Raw genomic sequence first — 22868 nt, 5'->3', positions numbered from 1 at the left:
GCACCTGTCTGCCATGTGGACCCGCAGGCCAGTCTGCTTCTCGCACTTCTGCCTGTTCCTGTCATGTCATCAACCTGTGTCAGGACAACTTCAATCCACTGCCGCTGAACTCCGCTGGATTTACCGACACATGCCCGAGGGAAACGCACCACCACCACTGCTCCTCCTCCCGAACATCGCTCGTCGACCCTTGAAGGATTGTATGGCAATTACCGGCATTTTAAACATTTATGGGACAGAATGTCAATTATTTAATTTAGCAGGTTTATATTTACTGAATATGCTATGATCGCAAAATTCCGGACGAACTGGCGAGGCTGCCCGGCTCACCGTGGCTTGTCATCGGGACCGGGAGGCGGCGCAGGCGACGCAGAGAGAGGAAGCAGAAGCGGGGCTGCAGGTCCGGTGTCTTGCAACGGCTGCGACGGCAGCCCCATAGGCAACCACTGCCGAGTCTGTACCTCACCAACGCCAGATCCGTGGTCCACAAAATCGACGACCTGGGATTACAAATCCTGGGAAACCGCTATGTGCGAGACAGCAGTGTGATCGTCGTCACGGAATCCTGGCTGCACGCAGACGTCCCCGATGCTAGCATCCAGCTGGCCGGGCGCTCGCTACATCGCGCGGATCGGACAAGGGACACCGGTAAGAGACGGGGCGGGGTGGCTCTGTGTTTACGTGCATGAGAACTGGTGCGGCGATAGCACGATCGTCGAGAAGCACTCTTCCCCCGACATCGAGTTCATGTCCGTTAAATGCCGGCCTTATTTTCTCCCGAGGGAGCTAACGGTCGTGATTGTCACAGCTGTTTACATCCCTCCCGACGCTAGCACTAGCACAGCGCTCTCGCTACTCGCGTGCGTCATCAATAAACATCAGTGGGCTCACCCTGATGGCGTTCACGTAGTAGCGGGAGACTTTAATAAGGCCAATTTAAAGACTGTACTCCCAGAGTTTCACCAGCATGTCAAGTGCCCAACGAGGGGAGACAACACTCTCGACCATGTGTACTCGAACATCAAGCACGCATACAGGGCCCTCCCACTCGCCCCCCTCGGCCAGTCAGACCACCTGTCCTTGCAGCTCGCACCTGCATACATCCCTCTCAGGCGCAGATTCAGGCCCACCACAAAGACTGTGAAAACCTGGCGTGACGGCGCCATGAGTGAATTACAGGACTGCTTTCAAGACACAAACTGGGGCCTCTTTGATCATCAGGACCTTGATGTCTACACACATTGTGTAGTGGACTACATCAAGTTCTGCATGGAAACTGTGTCCCTACACAGGACTATACGGACCTTCCCAAATGCGAAGCCCTGGATGTCCAGCAGGGTTCGCTCTCTCCTCAAGGCCCGTGACGCTGCCTTCAGGTCAGGCGACAAAGCCCAGTACAGGGTGGCTCGTGCTGACCTGAGCAAAGGCATCAAGCTAGCCAAGGCAACCTACAAGGGGAGGCTGGAGGCCCACCTTGCCAGTAACAGACCACGGGAGGTGTGGCAGGGTCTACGGAGCATCACCAACTTCCGTGGCAGCAGCACGACCTCTGCAGACCCGAGTGCATCGCTGGCAGAGGAGCTTAACTGCTTCTTTGCTCGCTTTGACTCGCCCCAACCGTCACACCCCCGCACTTCATGCTCCAACTCCCCCCCACTCACCGTAGAGGAACACGATGTGAGGCGCGCGCTCCTGGCTGTTAACCCCAGGAAAGCTACTGGACCCGACGGAATACCAGGCAAGGTCCTCAAAACATGTGCCCACCAACTGTCACATGTATTCTGCAGGATCTTCAACCGCTCCCTGGCTCAAGCAGTCATCCCCTCCTGCTTGAAAACTTCCATCATTATTCCTGTCCCCAAAAAGTCACCAGCCGTCCACCTGAATGACTACCGTCCTGTTGCTCTCACACCAGTCATCATGAAGTGCTTCGAGAGGCTGGTTCTCCAGCACATCAGGGACTGCCTTCCTCCCACTCTGGACCCCTACCAGTTTGCATACTGGGCTAACAGATCCACTGAGGACGCCATCAACACTGCTCTGCATGTTGTGCTGGGCCACCTGGAACAACAGCAGAGCTATGCAAGGATGCTCTTTGTGGACTACAGCTTGGCATTCAACACAATCATCCCAGACATCCACGTCGCCAAACTTGACATTCTCGGCCTCCCTGCCCTCACACGCATCTGGATTAAGGACTTTCTGACCAACAGACCCCAGACTGTGTTGCTCGGCCCCTACACGTCCTCCACCTGCATGCTGAGCACCGGTTCCCCTCAAGGATGCGTGCTGAGCCCTCTCCTATACGCCCTCTACACCTACGACTGCAGCCCGGCCCATGGCAACAACACCATCGTCAAGTTTGCTGACGACGCGACAGTGGTCGGTCTGATCTCGGAAGGTGACGAGACAGCCTACAGAGAGGAGGTAAAGAGACTGACAGCTTGGTGCAAGGACAACAGACTGCACCTTAACACTGCAAAAACAAAGGAGATTGTCGTCGACTTCAGGAGGAACAAGACGGTGCCGCCCCCCCTCTGCATCGAAGGCGTGTGTGTGGAGAGGGTCCACACGTTCAAGTTCCTGGGAGTACAGATCTCCGACGACCTTTCTTGGACTCACAACACCACAGCAGTGGTAAAGAAGGTCCACCAGCGTCTGCACTTCCTGAGAGTCCTCAGGAAATTCAACCTGGACAGGAAGCTGCTGCTAGCCTTCTACCACTCGTCCATTGAGAGCCTGTTGACGTACTGTGTCTCCACCTGGTACAGCGGCTGCACTGAGGCCGACAGAGTGAGGCTCCAGAGGACAGTCAAAACAGCGCAAAGGATTATTGGCTGCCCTCTCCCCTCACTGTCGGACATCTACACCGCCCGGTGCCTCAGAAGGGCTCTCAACATCGTCAAAGACAATACCCACCCAAACTCACACCTGTTCGACCTGTTGCCCTCTGGCAGGCGCTACAGATGCATCAAATCGAGGACCAATAGACTGAGAAACAGTTGCTTTCCGAGAGCCATCTCCATTCTGAACTCTCACACACACACGAGAACACCCTTACCTTGCAGAACAGCATCGTGATGTGTTTTTATATACCCTATTCTGTACTAAATTCCATTGCACTCTCTTATTTATTAATCTAATTTATATATTTGTCTGTCTTATTGTTGTATTGCACTGGAGAGGGGAGCCTTCTAATCTCGTTGCACACTTGAGTACAATGACAATAAAGGGATTTCTAATTCTAATTCTAATTCTACTACGCATAGGAATGACTGATTGTAGTCATGGTCTTTACTGATTTATGATATTATTTTCACATGCTAAAGTTATATTACTTAGTTTATAAATGTGTGAACATAGTATTTTCATGACCTACACTCACATTCACATCATACATATTCAGTCTGCACATTACAAACTGATGACAAGCCAGACAGCACTTCATGGACAAATATGACAAAGCACATTCTCCACATAGGACATAGAGATGCAAACATACCAAATTGGGCACTGGATTTAGTTTTAAAATCGCTGCATTGGCTCCCCGTGTGTTTCAGGATTGATTTTAAGGTTCTTCAATTAGTTTTTAAATGCCTTAACGGTCTTGGGCCATCCTCGCGGACCCTGAGGTCCTCTGGCACCGGCCTGTTAATTATTCCTCGGGTGAGGACTGGAACACATGGCGAGGCTGCATTCAGCCATTCTGGTCCTCGTCGATGGAATAGCCTGCCGGAGGACATCAGGTCCGCAGAGACTGTTGATATCTTTAAAAGGAGGCTCAAGACCAGACCTGGGCATTGCACGGCCCGCGGGCCACATCCGGCCCGCCGGGTGGCACTGACTGGCCCGTATGACAGACCTGGGCATTGTATGGCCCGGGCCACATACCTTTGGTTGACTCTGACCGCGAGTGGAAGGTTAATTGGAAATTTCAAAATAAACATACTTTTTAATTTCACCTCATTCATGGGCGAAAGCTGCACTGCTTTTATTCTGAAATTGTTTTTTTTTTTTATTCCCGCACAATGTGCGTCGCACATAATGACGTAATGCGTTTATCAAGACATGCGCGCGATTGAATCACAACAAGACAACGTTCGTCCTCAAAAATGTCCGCTCAGGCTACAAAAAGAAAGGTAGATGCCGAATGTAGAATTTTCAACAAAAATTGGACAGCGAAGTATTTATTTACTGAAGTTAGAGGTAAAGCTGTGTGTTTAGTTTGCGGGGAGCAGATCGCCGTGTTGAAGGACTACAATTTGAGTCGGCATTACCAGACGAAACATGCAGAGAAATATAAAAACGGCACCAGATAACAATGAACTGGGACACTTTTTCTCAAAATCACAGTTCAGTGACAGTCAATATGTTGTATCTTGCTTAATGTTTGGTGCAAAAAGACAATATTGTGATGTCTTTAAAATGCTCAGAACCTTTACACAACTATCCAACAGTATATGGAACTCAAAATGTGTTTTGAAGTGAATGTGACAGAATATGTTTACTAATATGAGTCACAAATAGTAAAAAATGTTAATATTATGTCTACCATTGTGTTGAGAAATTTGAATGAATACATTTTTGTAAGGCAACCTCATTTTTTCAGTTTATTTGGTATTTAGTTTCATTGCTTAACTTTAATGCCAGCTTGTCAAAACAGTGCTATTTACTGCTTTTTAAAAAAGAAATACAATTAATATTATGCAGAATTGAGTTCAGCCTTTTGGCCCGGCCCTCCACAATATTTAATGTTTCTTATGTGGCCCCATGGAAAAAATAATTGCCCACCCCTGCTCAAGACTCACCTTTTTTGTTTGGCTTTTAAATAATTTATCTTAGTCTTTTAATTCAGGATTGTCATTTTATATATTATCATTGTCTTTAATTTTTTTTAGCTTCTTTGTCTTTTAGTATCATCATTTTTCTTATATATTTTAGCTGCGTCGTTTTATATTATTGTCTTTTAATTTTTAGCTTCTTCTCTGTCTTTTAGTATCATAATTTTTCTTATATATTTTAGCTTCGTCTTTTTATATTATTGTCCTTTAATTTTTAGCTTCTTTTTTGTTTAGCATTATCATTTTCTTTTATATATTTTAGCTCCAGTGTTTCCTCAAGGGGGGCCTCCGCGCTGGGAGGTGTGGCTGGCCTTCTCACAGGGGGCTTCATCCCGGAGGCTCCTTAGGCCCGGCGGACCGGGGCCCTCTGCACTATGTGTAGGGTCTACCCCGGTCAGTCTGGGCTAGGGGTCTGTGTGTTGGCGCAGCTCCCTGTGGGCGTGAGCCGTCATCCCTCTCAGCGCGGATGACCTACCCTGGGTACATTTTCTCATATGGTTTCTCTGTGCCTTACCCTGTCTTTCTACTAAGATGGTTTATTAAGTTGTGTGAATGCGAGTGTTCTGTGTGTGTGCGAGTTCAGGCGTGTATGTGGATGTGTCTTGTGTTTATGTTGAGTGGGTGGAATGGGTTTTAGTTTTTCGTTGTAATTTGGATGTTTTTATTGTACAGCACTTTGAGCCGCATTTTATGTATGAAAAGTGCTCTTATAAATAAAATTTGATTGATTGATTGGAGGGTTCAAGGGGACGCCATTGCAAAAACACATTCTGAAAGACATAATTTGATTTTGGAGCACACATACATGCACACTGACAAGATTACAGGGGAATACCAGCAGAAGAGACGGAGAGACTGCCCGCCGGAGAAGGCCAGCCGTGGAATACCAGTCTTGGGGACCAGCTGGGAATCAACCATCCAGACAATGATTAATCTGGAGAGGACCTTCCCTTGGACGTAGACCCGTGCCGGGGGAAGAATGTGAGGCTGGGCTGAGATAACGCACGACTCTTTTCGACTGTGCTTGCCCAAGTACATTTTCTCATGAGATTAAGAAAAAGCCGCTCAGTACTATTTCCTGAACCTCCGCCCTATTTCCTACCTACCATTCATTTCAAAAGTCCTAGATAATGTAGTCGCCACTCAACTCCACTCTCATCTCACCTGCAATAACCCTTTCAGTCCGGTTTCCGTGCACTTCACAGCACTGAATCAACTCTACTCAAGGTCACCTCTGCTCTCCTCATTGCAGCTGACTCAGATTCATTCTCCATTGTCATCCTTCTTAACCTGACTGCGGCCTTTGACACCATCTCACACACCATCCTTCTCAAAAGACTTTCTTCCATCGGCATCACCCACACCGCCCTCAACTGGTTCCATTCATACTTCAAAGACCGCACTCAGTTCATCCAGCTTAAATATTTCTCATCAAAGTCCCTCCCAGTCACCTCAGGTTTGCCCCAAGGCTCGGTCCTGGCCCCCCTATTATTTATCATATACCTCCTTCCCCTTGGCAGCATTTTCCGAAAATTCAATATCGCTTTCCATTGCTTCGCGGATGACACCCAGCTCTAGTTCTCCTGCAAACCCAGCATATCACTCCCTCCCACCTCCGTCACCTCCTGTCTATCTGAAATCAATGACTGGTTTTCTAATAATTTCATGAGGCTTAACAGCGACAAAACAGAAGTTATTCTTTTCAGTACAAAATCAATACAATCCAAAGTTGGCAGTTTTCCCATTCCTGTTGGCCCCTCCATTGTTTTCCCATCCCCTCAGGTCAAGAGTCTGGGTGTCATCCTTGACAGCACTCTATCTTTCCATAAGCATAATAACACAACCCGGTCAGCCTACTTCCATCTGCACAATATCAGTCAACACCGCCCCTCCCTTTTTCCCTCATCCACTTCTATTCTGGTCCAAGTCGAGTCAAGTCAATTTTATGTGTATAGCCCTTAATCACAGACAGTCTCAAAGGGCTTTACATAACCACAATCAACATCCACTGATCTTAACCCCCAGGAGGGCAAGGAAAAACTCAAAACCCCATTGGGGGAAAAGTGAGAAAACTTGAGAAGGGACCACAGATGGGGGGGAAACCCCCTTCCAGGATGACCAGGCTGCTTTGGATGCCAAGTGGGCAACATTTGACACATACAATGATGCTATACAATGTTAGATGAGATAATGTGAGAGTCAATTAAATGAAGTGCTGCAGGAAGATGACTTTAGTGGAGTGGGTCCTCATCAAGGACCGTAATCGCCATGGCAGCATATCCGAGGTTGAGCCTTTGATCTTGAAATAGTCAGTTTGGGGTAAATTCAGAACAGCCACTTCCAAGTGAATCACCATCACCTAATTCCCAAGCCGTGGAATTGGGAACAGAAAAAAAAGAACAGAAATAGTAAACAGGCCAACAAGTAGTTCAACGAAGTGCTGAAATATAGGGAAATCAGAAGAGGTGCTGCATGAAGACGACTTCGGCAGAGAAGGTCCCTCCCCGGTTGGTCAGTGCCGTAATCTTCATAGCAGGTCACCATCACCTAATTCCCAAGCAGGGGAAGAGGGGGCAGAAAAGAGGAGAAGCCGCAGTAAACAGGCCAACAAATAATTAAATTAGATGCTAAAGTATATAAATAAATGTCGCGCTGCAGGAAGACGACATCACTGGAACAGGTGCATGCCCAGTTTGTCAATGCCTTAAACTTCCTAGTGGGTGACCGTCACCTAATCCCCCAGCCGGGGAAAAGGGGGCAGAAAAGAGAAGATAAGAGAAAAAGCGGCAGTAAACAGGCCAACAAATAGTTCAACTAAATGCACAAGAGTATAAATGCGTCTTTAATAGTGTTTTGAACATTTCTACTGAGGTGGCGCCTCTAATACCTGAGGGTAGTACATTCCAAAGCATTGGTGCCCGAATAGAGAACGCTCTAGAACCTGTGGACTTCTTTTTGGCTCGCGGGATCACTAAAAGACCAGCATTTTGTGAGCGAAGGTTTCGGGACGGAACATATGGTACCACGAGGTCAACGAGATAGGAAGGTGCTAAGCCATGCAATATTTTATAGGCAAGTAGCAGAACTTTAAAATCACATCTCAAGTGGACCGGAAGCCAATTCAAATTGGCAAGTATCGGGGTAATATGATCAAACTTTCTCGTTCTAGTCAAGAGTCTAGCTGCTGCATTTTGAACTAACTTTTAATACTAGACATGGGGAGACCCGAGAGCAAAACGTTACAATAGTCGAGGCGAGACGTAACAAACGCATGGATTAAGATTTTTGCATCACAGGTTGATAGAATTGGGCGAATTTTAGCAATGTTACGCAGATGAACAAATGCAGTTCTAGTACCGTATTTTTGGACTCAAAAGACGCGCCGTGTCAAAGGGCGCAACACCTGTTGGGGGCGCTATTTCTGTATTTGTTACATAGATAGAACGCGCCGACTCATCGGGCGCTAACACAACCGACCAATCGAGCAGTCTCGCTGGCTGCTCAGTCGCGCTAGCGTGTTTTTAAAATGGCAGCGGGAGTTCAGTGGTACTTTATTTTAGCTTTTAACAACGTGCTGAAGTTGTCCTCATCCAAAAATGCACCAAGTCCTTGTCTTCTGTATCCAAGATAAACAACACGAGTCATTATCAGTCTGCCTCGCCATCTCGCTGCTTCGCCGTCTCGCTGCGGCGCAGCCCCTCAGGTGGGATGCCGACACAATGCCGGTGTGAGCAAGTCACTTGTCAACAAACGATGTGCGGTCACGGTGTTACATCAAAACTAAAACTATCATCCCAAATCAACTGAAAAGCATAAAAGTGTAGGCCCAGCAAAATTCTGCCTCCCAGCCTACCATACATTACCTTAGTTTACATGCATGCACACTAAAACAGACGATAGCATGGCTAGCTGTTTTGAAAAAACGGCAACAGGAGCAAAACTGCGTTTGGTTGTATTTTATTTAACAAGGTACTCACATTAAGAGTTATCAGTCATCCACAAATCCTTCAAAATCATCGTCTTCCGTATCAGACAGAAATAGTTGGGCAAATTCTCCCTCAAACACGCCAGGTTCCCTCTCGTCATTGTCCGAGTCTGTGTCGCTGCTGAGCGTCTCCCCGGATGTAATGCCGGCTTTCGCGAAAGCTCTTGCAATAGAGCTAGCAGACACGTTCGTCCAAGCAGCTACAATCCACTCGCAAATTGTGGCATAACTTGCTCTTCGCTGTCTCCCAGCCTTTGTGAAGCTGTGTTCGCCCTCCGCCATCCATCGCTCCCACGCAGCACGCAACTTCACTTTGAACGCTCTGTTTATACTTAAGTCGAGTGGTTGGAGTTCCTTTGTCAAGCCTCCCGGGATGATGGCAAGCTCTGAGTTCATATGCGTGACTTGACTTTTCACAGCGGCTGTCAGATGGGCACGCATGGAGTCACAGACCAACAGCGACGATAGGGGCATCGCGCTGCTTTGCACTGGGGGCGTGCCTTTGTGTTGTTTTGTCTCCCCTCTCCCGCCTGTTGTCATTCACACCCATCTCCCCTCTCACGTCCGCCTGTTGTCCACACCCATCGATCCCCTCTCACGCCCCCCTGCTTGTCGTAAGCCACACCCGCCTTCTCTCTATATAAGCGGTGTGCAGGCAGTTGATGTTCGCCGTCAGCCCAGCGGCGCACTTGGTCGACGCAATGGGCGCTCCACCTCAAAGGGCGCCCTGGCTTTTTTGGACGGCTTTCCGGACTTTAAAGTGCGCCTTATGGGTCCAAAAATACGGTAATATTTTTAATGTGCATTTGAAACGACATAGTTGTGTCAAATATAAGACCGAGATTTTTTGTTGAATCCTTTTGGGCAATTTATCGATACTCATAGTGGTGTCTTTGAAAAAGGTACAGATGACGCGCTGGTCCAATGATCAGCATCTCGGTTTTATCTGAGTTAAGACGCAAAAAATTGAAAGACATTCATAGTTTAATTTCGGCAAGGCATGCCTCTAATTTATAGCAATCACACGGATTCGTTATATCCAACGGCATGTATAATTGCGTATCATCAGCATAACAATGAAAACTAATGTGATATTTCCGTATAATATCACCAAGCGGTAGCATCTAGTACCAATCCCTGCGGAACTCCGCGTGTGATCTTACAAAGATCAGAAGACGCATTGCCATGAATTACACGGTGCGTCGGCTCCGACAGATACGAATTAATCCAAGAAAGCGCTGAACCTGAAATGCCAACACAAGTTTCAAGGCGTTTTAATAATATGTTATGATCAAGTGTCAAAAGCGGCGCCAAGATCGAGTAAGAGTAATACAGTGAACCCTCGGTTATCGCGGTTAATGGGGACCTCGTAGCGGTTGCTGCTCGGGCCCTAATAATAATTTCTACAAAAACAATAGGGACCTCGCCGCCGTCGCAGCTCGGGCCCTAATAACAATTTCTAGAAAAACAATAGGGACATCGCAGCGGCCACTGCTCGGGCCCTAATAATAATAATAAAAATAATAATGATTTCCACAAAAACAATGGGGACCTCGTAGCGGTCGCTGCTCGGGCCCTAATAATAATTTCTACAAAAACAATAGGGACCTTGCCGCGGTCGCTGCTCGGGCCCCAATAATAATTTCTACACAAAGTCCATTGTGGTGACCCGCCCCCTTTTAAGTAAATTCAAAGTGGCCGACTTCCTGTAAAACCTAGCTCATTGCTCCAAGAGACTTTTTTGTAGGTCTTGGTCTTATACATACAGTGAACCCTCGCTACTTCGCGGTTCACCTTTCGTGGGTTCAGTGCTTCGCGGGTCTAAAAAATATTCGGGGGCATTGTAGTTTCGCCGAGCGGCACGACAGGGCGCTGGAGCGGTTAGACGGCCGGCGTGCGCCGAAGAAGAGCGTGGGCGAAGAGGAGAGTGGACGAAGAAGAGCACGTTCCCCCGGACACGATCGGTGGCGACGTTTCGCGCGGTTCGGACCGTACCAGAGCTCCGGCCGGCGTGCGTGGCAGTTAAGCCGTAGAGGAGCACCTTCCTGTTAAGGATGTTTCTATCAAAACAAGCCTGAACAAATGAATCAACCAGCCAAGATTGTCTGTCATTTACGCGCGGGGCAGCCCTCGAACTCCGAGGCGAAGCCAGCGTGTTCGACTGCACACATGGTTTTTATTTGCATCAGCATAAGCAATTTGAATATGCAATACATACAGAATGGAAAACTTGACATTTGACTCCATCCCACTTGCCCACCCTCTTCCTGCCTATTCTAACGGTTTCAGCTTACAAGACACCTTTTGTTCATACTTCTGCTTATTCTAACAGCAAAAGTTCACTCTGAACTTCATTTGACCTGTGTAGTGTATTTTCACAAGGCTTAACGTGTTGAACTTATTTTATGGCCATGACGATATTGTTGCTTTAGAAATACCAAGCCTTGTGTTGGACCTCCCTAAATGCAGAAGTTACAGCCTTAAGAGGCCTCGGGCCCCAACATTATCTACGAAGGGTTAAAGAGGTCATCAACACCCCAAGGGAGGTGTTTACAGAAAAGGGTTCTGGCGTTGGGGAGTCACATTCGCGAGGAGGCCGTACCTGGCACCCGTAGCTGTCGAAAGTTTAATTAGAGGCCAGAAAGATACGAATGCATGTGCAACAAAGGGGGCCTGTAAGATTAGTTATAGTTTGAAACTTGCTAAGATGACAAACTAAACAACAAAACTAACAGATGAACATACAAACTTAAATTTCTTTAACATATCCCTCCTGTTTATCAAGTTTCAAATCTCATCATCAAAGGCTGTCGCTTGAGGGGGGAGAAAAACTACCCAAAAACTCAAAAATTCTTGGAGAAAAGGGTAGAAACCCATGCCCCGAACGAGAAGCCCAAAAAAATAATAACAATTAAAAGATAATAAAGCAAAGCTAATGCAGTTTTTGGTCCAATACATGTATGTACAAAATAAACCCGGAACATCAAACATTCACAACTGCAACTCTTTTCTGTGATGCAAGTTACATGAATCAGTGACCTTGAGCGTTTTTTCAGAGGCTGCAGGTTTTATTTGATGTGCGTGTAGTCAGCAGTCTGCGCCTGTGCAACTCGTCTGCGTTTGACGTTGTCCTGGTCTCGAGGTTGTGCGCTGACCAGGCACAGCCCTGCAAGGAAGTAGATGATGCATCTGGTCGACAGGGCAGTGCCCAGTTGCTGTTCGGCGGCTTGCTCCATCCTTCCGAGAGGGGTGTGTTTGCCACGGAAAACCCTCTTTCCAACTGTGGTCTTTTGTTGGTACATTGGAGTGTACGTGGTGGAGATCCTCTCCAAGGGACTTGCGTCGCTCAGCCTTCAGCAGGGACCGGAGAAGCTTGCACTGCGACTGATGGTTCCAGCCGCCACGCCCCTCGACCTTTGCTGCCGTCGGGGTCACTGCAATCACCTGATGAGGGCCGTCCCAGCGTTCACTGTCCCAACGAGGTCGTTTCAGCACCTTGAGGAAGAGTTGGTCTCCCACATGGACGTGGTTTATCTGTGGATCAAAACACACTGGCCAGTAATTGTGGTCAAACATGTCTTTCATGTGGACTGGGACAGATGTGCCAGTCGCTGGTGGTTCTGATGAACCTGAGAGTCTATGTGTGAGGCCATATAGGATAAAAAGGGGATAGTGTCCTTCCTTCGGCTGGCACTATCCTCATTGCTGTGATTGAAACACAGTCTGGCCATTGTCTCTTTTTTTTTTCTTTGTCTTGATAAGTCAGTTCCATTCGTGCGTTCCACAAGTCCTGCAGACTGTATGCAAAATGACGCTTTGAGTCAATTTTGCAACAACTGTCCCACTTGTTACAAACATTATTCACAAAATGCATCATTTTCACTTTAAATCACTCTTGAAATTCCAAATGTCAGGATAATTCGATTACACAACACTTTTTCCAACTGTTTTAACATCATCATGTGTTGTTGGAAACAACGTAATCCATTTTGAAAACACATTAATTATAACCAAACAATATTGCAACCCAAACAACTAACACTTTGTCTAAAAAAAAGTTTTTTGTTGAAAAGTCTATATGTGGGAACAATTTCATATCATACTTCCCCCTGTTGACACACATGTGTCACTCATGTTACTCCTCTACTCCTCAGCAATGTTTGCACCTTTTTTCTCCCAATGTGTGCATTCAATTAGTGGTGTATTTTTCCCTGGCGTGAGATCAAATTGTCAAGTTGATTTGCTGCGTGTGTGTGTGTGTGTGTGTGTGCATTACCCCTTGCTGCATTGTCTGCGAGGCAGTATTCAATTGTAATCGTTTCATTTTCTGTTCAGAAAATTTTGCATTTACAAATACTTATTTAGACGTGCTTTATGCACAACTTTTCTTTCATCTTTTGTGATTTTTTAAAACGCCGTTTGCCCAATGTCGACAGAACACATAAACATATATCTTGGCAGTCAGTCCAAATTGTAAAATGTTTTTTAGAAAACATCTTACAATTCTGGATCAGCACAGAAGTTTCTGCTGCTTGTCCTGCACATACAGATTTTAATATCCCTTGAAACAAAATGCTTTGTTAAAAAAAAAATTCCCACCCCTTTGCGGCCGTCAAAAAACTGACTCTCCAGTCGGGAGAAAGGTGTCCAAGAGGTCAGGTCGCTGTTTGGTGGTAATTTGGACTCGGCTTCCACAGTCGTGTGGTGTGCCTTCTACTGGTGCGGGAAAAAGTGACGCTGGGCTGAGCGCACCTTATCAGTGTAATGTGACAATTAGGTCGCCGTGCAATGTGAATGTGGTGGGTGAAGGCTGCTTGATCCAATTGTTGTGACTAATATGCAAGTGATTTCATGAGCCCTGCGCGTCTGCAGCCACACAAGGTCATGAAACCATTTTTTGCAGTCACTGTTTGCTCAAATGGCTCATAGTAATTTGGTAGTGCTAATACATCTTAATCAATGAGTTCACACTTGACAAGTTCAAAAGCTTGTCAACCTCAAGTGTTCAAACATTTTTTTTTTCCTCAAATGTCATTGGCTTGTCATAAATGATGTCCAGCAATAGTCGTGTGATTTCTAAGTACTTTGCAATCCATGCCTGGCAATAATTGCGTACACCTATAAGGGACATCATTTACTTCTTTGTTATTGGTTTTAGGGCTCGGGCAACGCCTTCTTTTTGCTTGTCACCAAAAATGCGCCCCTTTTCAGTCAAAATGCGGCCTAAATATGTGACTTCCTTTTTTAACAGCTGCATCTCATCGGTTCAGTTTGATGACGCATTAAGTAATTCTCGAGGTCAAACATATGTTTAATATCTTCCTCAATGTCCTCACTGTTGTCACTGTCAGAGGGGGAATCCAGAGGTTTGGACATCAACTCGCAGTCCGAAGCCCCACTGGGGTCCCGGCCTAGTCATTCATTTTCCCAATCGTACACTTCCTTAAAACAAGTTCTCAAACCCTTCATTCATTATGTAAATTACTCGTCTTCTCCTTGGCCGCCCTCGTGTGCAAGCCTATCCTAGACGCTCACAGCAGAAAAAGAAGGGAGGGGGGGGGCCTCACTGTTCATACGCCAATCACGCGGTCCCCAGGCAACCAAGCTGCCAGGGGTTACGCCCCCTACCAAAGGCTCCAGTTTACTGGCCACTCCTCCCTGCCAATTTACGAGCAGGCAATCTCAAGCCAATGGCAACAGCTCCTTCCCCCTAAACTTTCCGCTCGTTCCAATTCACTTACGCTTTCCTTCTGGCATCTGCCCAACCTACTTTACCTCTCAGTCATCTCCAACCCCCTCTTAACTTTCCGCTCATCCTATTTCACTTACGCTTTTCCTTCTCAACCTACCTTGCCTCTCAGTTAGAGAACCAAATTCTGCCCCCGCACCTCAGGTTTGACACCACTTAAAATTCAAAATCAGGAAACACCTATGCTTTTGCAAAGATTCCTCATGTTCACTTTCAAAACCTTCATTCCATCTTTCATAACACCTACTTCTCTCTTTCAATTCATGCAACCAACTCAGTGTCTTACATCCCTCAACCACATAGGTTCTAATTCTGTTACTCTATACAGTTTTCCACTTGCAAATCTGCCTATGACACCTTTCTCACTTGCCCTATCATTTGGACTTCATCAATCCTTTCTATGGAACATTAATTGTTCCTTTCCCTTTTCTACACATTCTTTTTCTTTCTTTACACATTCCTTTTCTTTTCTTATTAACTTCCAATCTCTACACTGCAAAGTTTCCCTGGACTTTACTATACTACCCAATACCCCAATTTTAGAAAATTGGACCAGTTTGTCAACACCTAGGGTGTTCTAAAAACTGGTTTCTCATCAGTAGGACAGCAACTCAATTTTCCTGTTGTGGCAATTCTCACTTCAACTTTTTCAGGTGGAGATTTCTTGTCTATTACATCCACAACAGTCTGCTGTTTATAATCCTACTGTATTACATGGGATAAAATACCAAGTGGTATTAGTAATCCCCAATCGCACACACTCCAGCTCACTGACTCAACCCCCACCCTTTCTCTTCTTTGTTCTCACACACACACATAGTCAGACTCAGACATATACACGGGCCCACAAAACAACACACACAGTTCTCAACATTGAACAGCTACAAACGAGAAGCTAATCAATATTTTTCAATTTCAACTAACCTACATTTTTCCTTTATTTCAAATTCGGAAAGTTGACAGTTAACTTCCTTCATCAATTCTGCCGCCATTTCTGACAGTCTTAATTGTTATGGTGTCTAGTTATGGTTCCTCAGTGTTGAGAAAAATTCAAATTGCCTGACTTTGGGTTGAATACCAAGCTTCTACTCCCAATTTGGAGCGGGTATTCCTGGGTGTTTTTACTCACAACCCTCGGTCAGTTTTAGATTTCTCAAACGTTGGACATTCATACAATACACATACACACTCACAGATTGATCAGTTCTGTGTCTGTGAAAATAGATAAACTATTTTCGTCTTCTATAAATAACAAACGTTGTACTATCACTTCCAAATATAGTAATAATTACATCTGTACTCTACCAGAAATAAGGACCCCTAAATCTGTCTTCCAGAAAAAACAACAGTTAATTCTGTACTATCCGAGCAGATATAATCAACTACACTTGTACTCTCTACCAGACAAGGAATGCCTTAATCTGCCTTCCAGAATAAACAACAGTTAATTCTGTACTGTCCGAGTCTTCCAACAAGTCTTCCAAAATAGCAAAGTTAAATCTGTATTTCTTCCAGAAAATAGCTAAGCTAAGATGTACTATCTCTTCGGGTAAAGGAACTCCCTGAAACCCTACTATCCTTCAAAAACCCCAAAAAGTTTTTTACTATCTGTTGTATACAACCACTGACCTGTGACAATCTCTCCGCTGGTCGAGACACTCGCGGTTCATGGATGAAGTCTGTGTTCTCTCCGGTGGAGGATGGCCGAGGACCGGCCTCCTGGAAGAGAGGACTTTTCACGATGGCGCCGTTTTCAGTCGTCGTCAATCGTCCACCGCAGATCACACGTTTTCATCCGGCATTCGAAGGACCAAGTAATGTTAAGGATGTTTCTATCAAAACAAGCCTGAACAAATGAATCAACCAGCCAAGATTGTCTGTCATTTCCGCGCTGGGCAGCCCTCGAACTCCGAGGCGAAGCCAGCGTGTTCGACTGCACACATGGTTTTTATTTGCATCAGCATAAGCAATTTGAATATGCAATACATACAGAATGGAAAACTTGACATTTGACTCCATCCCACTTGCCCACCCTCTTCCTGCCTATTCTAACGGTTTCAGCTTACAAGACACCTTTTGTTCATACTTCTGCTTATTCTAACAGCAAAAGGGAGCATGTTCACTCTGAACTTCATTTGACCTGTGTAGTGTATTTTCACAAGGCTTAACATGTTGAACTTATTTTATGGCCATGACGATATTGTTGCTTTAGAAATACCAAGCCTTGTGTTGGACCTCCCTAAATGCATAAGTTACAGCCTTAAGAGGCCTCGGGCCCCAACATTATCTACGAAGGGTTAAAGGGGTCATCAACACCCCAAGGGAGGTGTTTACAGAAAAGGGTTCTGGCGTTGGGGAGTCACATTCGCGATGAGGCCGTACCTGGCACCCGTAGCTGTCGAAAGTTTAATTAGAGGCCAGAAAGATACGAATGCATGTGCAACAAAGGGGGCCTGTAAGATTAGTTATAGTTTGAAACTTGCTAAGATGACAAACTAAACAACAAAACTAACAGATGAACATACAAACTTAAATTTCTTTAACACTTCCCCGGGCACGGGCGGTGCCAAGCGACCCCTAAGTTTAACCAAATGGAAGCTCCGGAGGAGGAGGGCATGCTCGCGTCACAGTAAGCCGAAGAGGAGCACCTTCCCCGGGCACGGGCGGTTCCAAGCGGCCCCTAAGTTTAACCGAATGGAAGCTCCGGAGGAGGAGGGCATGCTCGCGTCACAGTAAGCCGAAGAGGAGCACCTTCCCCGGGCACGGGCGGTTCCAAGCGGCCCCTACGTTTAACTGAATGGAAGCTCCGGAGGAGGAGGGCATGCTCGCGTCACAGTAAGCCGAAGAGGAGCACCTTCCCCGGGCACGGGCGGTGCCAAGCGGCCCCTAAGTTTAACCGAATGGAAGTTCCGGGGGAGGAGGTCGGGCGTGTGTCACAGTTAAGCCGAATTGGAGCACCTCTTCCGCCCGGGCACGAGCGGAGCGCGAGGCTGTCCGTTATGAAAGAATAAATAAATAAAGAATGCCACCTTTTTTTCACAGGGCACACCGGACGGCGTACCATCAGGTTAAAGTCGGAGTAATTAAATAAATACAAAAAGAATGGCTGGGGAATAAAAAAAAAATACGTTTTAATAATAATTTGGTTTTTTTGTTATAACATGAATTTCACTCTCTCTCTCTCTCTCTCTCCCCGTATATATATATATATATATATATAAATATAAATATTTATATATTTATTATATATATTGTATATTTTTTTAAGCATTTTTGAAGGTGCGCCGCTACTTCGCGGATTTTCAGTTTTTGCGGGTGGTCTCGGTCCCCATTAACCGCGATAACCGAGGGTTCACTGTACTCCATAAAATTTACAAAAAGCGAGGTGAAACACTCAACCAGGGCTGCTTTTTTGAACATTTCTCGAGGGCCATGGCGAGCCATTTCAAAAAAGCTGCACAACTAACGTATAAAATATTGATAAATTTGCTCTGCCTGATGTGTGTGTCAAGTTTCACGAGTTGTCGTTCATATTTAGAACCTCATAATCAGCGTTGTTTTATTGCCGAACCGTGCAATGCCACTCCCACAACTTTTCACGAAAAAGGATGAATTTCGTATTGTGACATCCTCATGGCCGAAACAGTCCTCCGAGCATATATGAGGGCGACCTTGTTGAGTTGCACGGAGAAAAACATCCAAGAAAATAACTTGTATTAGCTTTTACCAGTTGGTGGCGCTACTACTACGATGAAAAATAAGTTGGTAGATGTCTTCAGGGCTGAAGTATCCTCAAATGTGTACAACTTCGAGAAGATAGGATCATCTGAGTCATGTTGCCGGAGCTTTTGTTGCCACAAAGTACAATCGGACTTTTCAGCACCGTAATAGCCACGCCTTTTGCCAAAACGTCACAAATTCGGCAGAGAGTAAGATCATTGTCTTGAGTCTTTTCTGACTAATTTTCAGTCGGATTCGTCAAAAGGGCACCGTGCAGTACGTGAAAATTAAAATAAAAACAAATTTTTGATTCCACTTGGCGGCGCTGTGTGTATAACAAAATAATAACATTAAGATGTCTTCAGGTCGGGACATTTTATTTACAGGTGAAGGTTTGGATTTTTAGGAGCATGTGCAGGGGAGTTATTAAGCATTCATTTATTTGTATTAGGTTCATTTTGTCTTCTTATTATTGATATTTGACTGATTCATTAAAAGCAGACAATTATGTTTTAGGTAAATTTTTTACCTGACATGTTTCGGCGAGTCTTTCGCCTTCTTCAGAGTGTCGCATGATGGTGTCTTGAGACCCGTCTTTATCAGCTGATGTTCCATGAGGGTGTGACTTACCTGTCAAAAAAATTAAAAATCAGAGCAGTAAAAGAATAAGCACAACATGAACATTACAAATCAGCAATCACTGACCACTGCAAAAGGGAAAACCACATCATGGACCGGGAGAAGGGCAGGGTCATCCGCACCGAAGAGAACAAACAACAGCGCTGGATCAGAGAGGCCATTGAGATCTGCAAGCGAGGCATAAAAACCATGAACAGAGACAAGGGAGCCTTTATCCTCTCGACCACCTGGAGCAGCATCTTGGCGGAGTGAACGGACAGCGGGGGGTGTGACTTGCCTTCATTCTTGTGACAGGTAAGTCACGCCCTCATTGAACATCAGCTGATAAAGACGGGTCACAATACACCATCATGTGACACTCTGAAGAAGGCGAAAGACTTTCGTATTGTGACATCCTCAAGGCCTAAACACTCATCCGAGCAAATATAAGGTAGATTTTGTGAACCTGCCCGGAGAAAAACATCAACGAAAATAATTTGTATTTGTTTTAACCAGTTGGTGGCGCTACCACTGCGATCAAAAATAAGTTGGCAGCCGTCTTCAGGGCCTGAATATCCTCAAATGTGAAAAATTTCGAGAAGATGGATCATCTGAATCATTTTGCAGGAACTTTTGTTGCCACGGAGAATAATCAGACTCTGCGGCACCGCAATAGCCACGCCCTTCGAAGGAAAGTCACAAAAATAGGGATAGCGTAAGATCAATGTCTTGAGTCTTTTCTAGCCAATTTTCAATCGGATTCGTTAAAAGGGCACCGTGCAGTACGTCAAAATGTAAAAAATGATATTGATTGGCGCAAGGTGTATAACAGAATATAAACATATAGATGTCTTCAGGTACCGACTCTTTATGTACATGTGAAGTTTTGGATTTTTAGCAGCATGTGCATGAGAGTTATTAAGCATTTTGTCCATTGCGGCGAAGGAAATCTTAAGTGAAAACTTTGAAGCCCCGCCCCCGTCATATAGTATTTCGGAAACAAAAGATTTTAGCCCCAGTGTTTGTCCCAGGTCTTAAGATGCTACAGACAGAATTTTAAGGCAATCAGATGAAGCCTTTAGGATCAGGGTGCAAAAGAATGACCCCTGTAAACATGCAAAAAAGGGCAAAAGTCGGACTTTCAAAAATTCATAACTCACTTCCTGTTCATATTAGACGTTAAAATATCAAATTTTTCGCCATGCCCGATGAGACTGCCAAGTTTGGTGAGTTTTTGTGCATGTTTCGGGGGTCAAAAATGCGATCGAACAATCGGAAAAATAATAATAATAATAATTTCAACAAAAACAATAGCGACTTCGCAGCGGTCGCTGCTCAGGCCCTAATAATAATAATAATAATAATAATAAAAGTAATAATATTTTCTACAAAAACATTAGGGACTTCGCAGCCGTCGCAGCTCGGGCCCTAATAACAATTTCTAGAAAAACGATAGGGACCTCGCAGCGGTCACTGCTCGGGCCCTAATAATAATAATAATAATAATTTCCACAAAAACAATGGGGACCTCGTAGCGGTTGCTGCTCGGGCCCTAATAATAATTTCTACATAAACAATAGGGACCTCGCCGCGGTCGCTGCTCGGGCCCCAATAATAATTTCTACACAAAGTCCATTGTGGTGACCCGCCCCTTTTAAGTAAATTCAAAATGGCCGACTTCCTGTAAAACCTAGCTCATTGCTCCAAGAGACTTTTTTGTAGGTCTTGGTCTTATACATACAGTGAACCCTCGCTACTTCGCGGTTCACCTTTCGCGGGTTCAGTTCTTCGCGGGTCTAAAAAATATTCGGGGGCATTGTAGTTTCGCCGAGCGGCACGACGGGCGCTGGAGCGGTTAGACGGCCGGCGTGCGCCGAAGAAGAGCGTGGGCGAAGAGGAGAGTGGACGAAGAAGAGCACGTTCCCCCGGACACGATCGGTGGCGACGTTTCGCGCGGTTCGGACCGTACCAGGGCTCCGGCCGGCGTGCGTGGCAGTTAAGCCGTAGAGGAGCACCGTCCCCGGGCACGGGCGGTGCCAAGCGGCCCCTAAGTTTAACCGAATGGAAGCTCTGGAGGAGGAGGGCATGCTCGCGTCACAGTAAGCCGAAGAGGAGCACCTTCGCCGGGCACGGGCGGTTCCAAGCGGCCCCTAAGTTTAACCGAATTGAAGCTCCGGAGGAGGCGGGCATGCTCGCGTCACAGTAAGCCGAAGAGGAGCACCTTCCCCGGGCACGGGCGGTGCCAAGCGGCCCCTAAGTTTAACCGAATGGAAGCTCCGGGGGAGGAGGGCGGGCGTGTGTCACAGTTAAGCCGAATTGGAACACCTCTTCCGCCCGGGCACGAACGGAGCGCGAAGCTGTCAGTTATGAATGAATAAATGAATAAATAAATAAATAAATAAAGAATGCCACCTTTCATTTCACAGGGAACACCGGACGGCGTACCAGCAGGTAAAAGTCGGAGTAATTAAATAAATACAAAAAGAATGGCTGGGGAATAAAAAAATAATACGTTTTAATAATAATTTGTTTTTTTTGTTATAACATGAATTTCACTCTCTCTCTCTCTCTCTCTCCCCGTATATATATATACATATATATATATATATATATATACATATATATATAAATATATATACATATATATATATATATATATATATATATTTATTATATATATATTGTATTTTCTTTTAAGCATTTTTGAAGGTGCGCCGCTACTTCGCGGATTTTCAGTTTCCGCGGGTGGTCTCGGTCCCCATTAACCGCGATAACCGAGGGTTCACTGTACTCCATAAAATTTACAAAAAGCGAGGTGAAACACTCAACCAGGGCTGCTTTTTTGAACATTTCTCGAGGGCCATGGCGAGCCATTTCAAAAAAGCTGCACAACTAACGTATAAAATATTGATAAATTTGCTCTGCCTGATGTGTGTGTCAAGTTTCACGAGTTGTCGTTCATATTTAGAACCTCATAATCAGCGTTGTTTTATTGCCAAAAAGTGCAATGCCACTCCCACAACTTTTCACGAAAAAGGATGAATTTCGTATTGTGACATCCTCATGGCCGAAACAGTCCTCCGAGCATATATGAGGGCGACCTTGTTGAGTTGCACGGAGAAAAACATCCAAGAAAATAACTTGTATTAGCTTTTACCAGTTGGTGGCGCTACTACTACGATGAAAAATAAGTTGGTAGATGTCTTCAGGGCTGAAGTATCCTCAAATGTGTACAACTTCGAGAAGATAGGATCATCTGAGTCATGTTGCCGGAGCTTTTGTTGCCACAAAGTACAATCGGACTTTTCAGCACCGTAATTGCCACGCCTTTTGCCAAAACGTCACAAAACTCGGCAGAGAGTAAGATCATTGTCTTGAGTCTTTTCTGACTAATTTTCAGTCGGATTCGTCAAAAGGGCACCGTGCAGTACGTGAAAATTAAAATAAAAACAAATTTTTGATTCCACTTGGCGGCGCTGTGTGTATAACAAAATAATAACATTAAGATGTCTTCAGGTCGGGACATTTTATTTACAGGTGAATGTTTGGATTTTTAGGAGCATGTGCAGGGGAGTTATTAAGCATTCATTTATTTGTATTAGGTTCATTTTGTCTTCTTATTATTGATATTTGACAGATTCATTAAAAGCAGACAATTATGTTTTCGGTAAAATTTTTTACCTGACATGTTTCGGCGAGTCTTTCGCCTTCTTCAGAGTGTCGCATGATGGTGTCTTGAGACCCGTCTTTATCAGCTGATGTTCCATGAGGGTGTGACTTACCTGTCAAAAAAATGAAAAATCGGAGCAGTAAAAGAACAAGCACAACATGAACATTACAAATCAGCAATCACTGACCACTGCAAAAGGGAAAACCACATCATGGACCGGGAGAAGGGCAGGGTCATCGGCACCGAAGAGAACAAACAACAGCGCTGGATCAGAGAGGCCATTGA

The sequence above is a fragment of the Idiotropiscis lumnitzeri genome, unplaced genomic scaffold, assembly GCF_059441095.1.
Source record: "Idiotropiscis lumnitzeri isolate Australia: NSW breed Sydney's pygmy pipehorse unplaced genomic scaffold, RoL_Ilum_1.0 HiC_scaffold_83, whole genome shotgun sequence".
NCBI classification, from domain to species: Eukaryota; Metazoa; Chordata; class Actinopteri; order Syngnathiformes; family Syngnathidae; genus Idiotropiscis; species Idiotropiscis lumnitzeri.
This window is presented reverse-complemented; position numbering follows the sequence as displayed.